This window comes from Notolepis coatsorum (assembly GCF_963971535.1).
Source record: "Notolepis coatsorum genome assembly, chromosome: 7".
Lineage (NCBI taxonomy): Eukaryota > Metazoa > Chordata > Actinopteri > Aulopiformes > Paralepididae > Notolepis > Notolepis coatsorum.
In genome coordinates, this window is record NC_140171.1 from 35011045 (window position 1) to 35017286 (window position 6242).

Here is a 6242-nt window from a genome sequence, read left to right on the forward strand (position 1 = left end):
ATGTCGGACTGTTGTCCCGCCAAAGCGGCCATTGAACCTTGAACAAGCAGGACCTGCTCTCGGAGTCCCTGTACAGCAGCTGCAGCCGCATCCAGCTGTAGGGCGTGTTCCTTGGCTGACTCTAACTGGACTGCCGCTGCTGTGCTGACTCTCTTGCGGGCGCAGACTGCGCAGGCCAGTACGAACCCCTTGACGTCGTTCCTCATGGTGGGCCACCAGAATCGACGAGCCAGGAGGGAGAACGTGCGATGAACGCCCGGGTGGCAGGCGAACCGGCTGGTATGGCCCCACTGGAGGACCCGGGACCGGACTGAGTTGGGGACAAAGAGACGGTTAACAGGTACATTGCCTGGAGCGCGATGGAAGCGTAGGGCACGCCTTACCACCCCCTCGATGCCCAAGGTGACTACTCTCTCTGTGTCGGCTGGGGTCGTCATGGTTGGTTCGTAATGTTATGGTTTGACACCGACCCCAAACGCAACGACACAAGAGAGTTGGATTCAGAGTTGCCAAATACAAGGGCTTGTTTATTTGGTGACTAGAATAAGTGAAAACAGGGAAAGCAGGTAAACAAGAAACAGGTACAATGAACAAGGGGCAAGGTTCTGCTGCTCTGCAGCTTCTCCCGGAAGGGTAGTCTTGGGAAGCAGGAGCAGACCTCTGTACCGCTCTGCAGACTCTCACGGCGGACCTCTCAGATGTTGTGCAAGACCGAGAGAGGGAGAGAGGGAACGGGTCAGTGACAGAGCAGACTTGAAACGAGCTGGAGGACAGGGTGTTATATTCTTCGTGTTAAACAACACAGTGATGAGCAATATTCCAAAAACAGCCCAAGTGAATATCTTCATGTAAACACACAGTGAGCAAAAATCCAAACACCGTCCAATTGTGAAATACTATCTTCGTGTAAATACACAGTGAGCAAAAATCCAACACAGTCCAAATGTGAAACAATATCTTCGTGTAAATACACAGTGAGCAAAAAATCCAAACACAGTCCAAATGTGAAATAATATCTTTGTGTAAATACACAGTGGGAGGTGGAAGATCCCAAAATATTATTCCATAAAGGAAAGAGCAAAAACGTTAATGGCTGGGTGAGTGACTGTCTGACAAAAAGGTGGTAGACTTCAGTGTAAAGGTTACACACGAAAATCGGAATTAGGTCAAGACAGTCAGTCTAGAAAAACTCACCCAGACGAGCTGCGTAAAAGGAACAGGAACAACAGTGGAGGCGAGCGCGCGCCACGGAGCAGGTATCCAAGCGGAGGCTTCTAGGAAAGCGGAGGCTTCTAGGAAAGCGGAGGCTTCTAGGAATTCCTGGAGATTAGCACAGTGAAACAGCAGCAACGGGGAAAAACATCCAGCGACAAATCAAGACGAACCAACAACTTAGGGTGGGGAAAACGGGGTATAAATAATGAGGGATCGATTGATTGAAAAGCAGTGACAGCTGGGGAATGTGATTGAAAAGCGTGGGGAAGTGAGAGAACCAATCAGCGACGTCTCAGATGACGTCAGCGGAGAGAAACGTGTGAACGAGGGAATTGAAATACTTGACAGAAAAAATGAATGAAAACAAAGCGAGGGTGGTTAAAGGAACAGAACGAGTGAGAAGGCAAGGACAGAAACCTCACAAAACGTCAGTGAAGGTCAATTATTTTGCGACAATGATCGAGTATAGCTATACATTATCCCGCTTATTACATGGCTAACTTACTAACAATATACCTAATTTATCGACAAGACTAGATCAAATGAAGACGCAGTTGTTCTGTGGCTCTGTCAGCCCAAATAAAGTGATTATTATTATCGGCAGCCGGCAGGTCTGTGGTCTCTGGTCTGATTGCATGACTGAGTGCAGCTGTGCATATGCTGAGCTGCACTGAGGCAGTGTGTCAGTGGGGCTTGATTGCGAACAGCTGCGCACAGCGGTCATTATTGTCCCACAGAGGTCCGTTATTGTGTGATAACGGACCTCTGACGCGCGCTATTGACCAATCACAAGCAAGCATTTCGGCGAATGTGAAAACGCCATGTAATAAATAACTTTAACACATACTATATTGACTAGTTAACATAATCTTCTCTATGAGAGAGTGGATAGGCTTTTAAATTATGTTTATAGAATTATAACGTTTCGGTCAATAACATGCCAACATATTAACAAAGTCATAACGGCCAGGGTTTGCCAACTCCATGAACACATTCCCAGAGGGATCTGTGCAGGAGACATCTGACGATGTCATTCTTCATTATTGTGTGGAAAAAATATCGTTGTGTCTCTGGTGTTGATGACTGCACGTGTAAATGACAAATTGATGAATGGTAAGGTTGCTTTAAAACCAGTGGCGGCCGGTCGGTTTTCGCCACTAGGGGCGCTATACCAAATATTTTGTACAGTACAGTACAGTACCACGCAACACTTGTGATTCGACTCACGCTCACGGCAATGAATCGGCTCTTATGAACGAGTCGCTCAGCTGTTACTACAACAACACACAACCAGTCAAATAAAGTATAGTCTAGACTCTAATTCACAACTTGAAACACAATATATAAATAGAAAAGTTAGAAACAAAACTCGCCCGTCTACAAACACAGGCAGATCTCTCCCTCTCTCCTTCTCTCTCTCACACACAGCGCGACGTGGAATCGATTCGTTACACAATCAGACCTATTATATACCAAGAATAACTTCAGTATGAGTACAGGGCTGTACACATATTTTGCATATTGTTAAACGAGCCAAGGCTAGCTATTAAACTATCGATATGAATCGAAAATCTGGGACCCTGATGTAAACAAGACAAACGTCTTTCTCTGGTCTGCATCCCCTTAACAATTGTGTGTATTGAGCCGTACTGTATTGTACCCATTCTGCAATCTGTTAATAAAGTTCTCATTCATTCAAACATAGACGATCTCTCTGTCTCTCGGATCAATCAAATCAAATAATTAACACATGTATGTTGTCATTTTAAACAACTCACCATTCATTCATTATGCATCAGCAGCATCAGAGAGCATTTTAGTAGTTACATTTTCAACAAGATTGCTGCTATTTAAACACTTCATGGAAACGGGGTAACGTTAACCTTATGTCGACTGTAGTTGTAGGAGCTATTTGATGGTTTTTGTGCTTAGTTTGTAGTTTGTTAAGTTCATCACTGGGTGGCAGCACGGAGCACTGGGTGGCAGCACAGAGCGCATAGGTTTTGAATAAAGGCACAGGTGTATGCTATGTCAATCAAGGTATCTAGGTATGGGTGACGGAGAGATCTCACGGTTTTTACCGCATGAACACACGCACGTAGCCTCGCTCGTTTTCAGTATTATCAACAGCATTATGCAGACATTATTGTTTTGGCTCATCACATGTATTAAGTTGAATACTTCAATTAAATGGGAACTTCACCCAACGGCAGGTGACACGGACTCGACGTTGTGTTTTTTCTAATCGCGCGTCAAAGACGAGGAATCCCCGCACCCAACCGAGCGTCTATCAGAACATCAAGATAGCCGCTACAGTAGTATTGTATGACCTCGACATAACGTTTAAACGTTAACATTACTCCGTTCCATGCACTTCTAAGTGGCCAGCTAAGCTAACGGAGCTAACAGCTAGCAGTAGCTGTAACGTTAGGCGGCATCAGTAGACAACGTATCATGTATTAAACTAGAGTTAAGATCGCTAATCTACCTTGTTGTTGGCTTGTTGATAAAGTATATCCACTCCATGGCATTGTCCATCCAGCCTGTGTTGATGTCCATCCGGATCTCAGGTTGGTGTGGTCCAAGTAGTTTCAAGTCTTTTTTTTCTTGCATTGTCCGTCTTTCAAACGGTGTTGATTTGATGGATTTAACAGAATTATCCAATTCCATGGTGGTAGCTTTAGCTAACTATAAATCGAAATGAAAATACTCAGTCCTTGAATAAACCGAAGGCGTCTTTTCTTTTTCTCTATTGTGAACTGTAGTAGTGTAGTTGCTGTTGTTGACGAGTAGACTGAACTTGCTGACTTGCTGTGATAAGATACCTCCTCCTGGCGCGAGAAATGCGGCTATGGAAAAAAACTGGCATCGCGTCGGCCAATCAGAGAGCGTCTCCGCGAAATGCGGCTATGGAAATTCTTCACGGAAGTTCACTTTTGCTGCCTAGACCGCTTCAAATAGCGCTCGGATTCCAACATAATAGTCATATTTCAACGCACAACGCCGTATGCACTGATTGGCTGTGACGGAGACAGCGATCAAACTGTGACGCGCAGTCAGAGCGCTATCGCTTATTGCCCGGGCGAGAAATACGAAAAAATAAAAAAAAACGTCACTTCCTGCCCATGAAAACGCTGTTTTTTTTATTTAGATAATAACGTTATATTGTGCATTGGAAATACAAACATACTTAAAACGAGTAAATATTATTCATTTTAAACATGTTTATATTATTTATAGGGCTATAAAACAAAAAACAAAAAAGTTTTTTTTTCTTATTCTCTCATTTAACAGGTGGGTCGGCGCCCATAGCGCCACCAGTGGCGAGCCGCCACTAATTAAAACACTGGTGGTGGGGAGAATCACCCGTTTGTACTATGCTCCGCTCCTCTGCCTGCGCGTGTAAAGGGGGACACCTGTTCTACGGCGTCTACCTGCTTATCACATAGATTACACCACTGCCAGAACCCTCAGCTCCATGGTCTTCAATTAACCATTCCGCCACCTGATGATTAAATTCAGGCCACGAAGTAGAGGTATTTAACTGGCCCTGTCCATATATTGTATATGGAAAACTGAGTATTTTCTCTGCAATTAGGACCATGGGGAGCTCCCTGTAGCCCCCCCCCCCCCTCACTTCTACAGCTGTGACTGGTCTCTTAAATCGTCACAATAGTCAATAAGTATTCATATTTCACTTTTAAAGCAAGTACAAAAAGGTATCTCCTTTCCCAGAGGCTGACTACCAGGGGCATCTGTTCCTAATTTATGCAAATGACATGTCGTCAGCTTGTGACTGCAACTTATTCTTGTTCGCGGACGACTCAGCCCTGCTGGTCTCTGACAAGAACAAGTTACAGGATGAAAAAACCCTCAGCTCTGAACTCGGCAAAATCTGCACAATTCTCTTCGGTTCAAATAACAAACTCAGCAAGACCGACGGCTTCTCAGTTACAGTGGGTGACAAATTATTGTCACAAGGAAAGATGAAATTACATACCTATAGGTTCCATCCTAGAGGCAAATCTTTCCTGTGACAAAATGGCATCCAATGTAATAAAAAAAAGTCAACCAACGAACTCGATTCTTGTACCGGATCTCCTCTCTGGTAAACAAGAATACCCTGAAGACTCTGGCAGGAGCACTCATTCAAGGGTACTACAACTATGCTTGCACCTCATGGTACCAAAGCACCTCAAAGGCGCTAAAAACTAAATTACAAACATCACAAAACAAACTGGTCAGACTACTGCTTGACCTTACTCCAAGAACCCACCTCACCCCTGCCCACTTTGACAACCTAGGATGGCTTAGAGTAGATGACAGAGTACAGCAACTTGCAATGGGCCTGGTCTACAAGATACACAGACACTACACGACTAAGGTACCCATGTACATGTCAAAATACTTCCCAAAGGTCAGTGAATACCACCAGACCCGGCGCCATGGGCGGGCATTAGGGGGCCGGGCCCGCCCACAGAGTCAGCTGTGCCCACCCTGGTAAAAATTTTTTTTTTTTTTTTTTCTTTTTTTCAATCAAAGTCAACTATCCAAATCCTTAGTCGGGGACAGCCCTAGTGGGCAATGATGTCAACAACAACACTACTGAAGCTAGCACGGCACTCTGTGAGAATTAGTTTTCTACCCTCAAGAACGTCTTTACAGAACATCGCCTTAGTATGCTTCATCGACGCAAGGCCAATTTAATTCAGTTGGCATTTGAGAAGGACTTAACAAAAAAGTTCAGGAATGAGTGGAGGGGCAGTGTTTTAAGAAGATTTCACTCTGTCCCCAAACGCCCCTTGCCGCTCTACTAATGATGGTGAGTAGCCTGTGGAGGAATTTTGTTTGCTTTTTATGCACATTATTTTTGTCAGTTCAGTTCAGTTTTCAGTGAATTCAGAAATGTTGAATAAATGGAGACTTTTCAAAGATATAGAATAGAATAGAATAGAATAGAATAGAAATGTATTATCCTGAGGGAAATTTGACACTGCAAATCACTCAACATTAAACATTTAGACAGA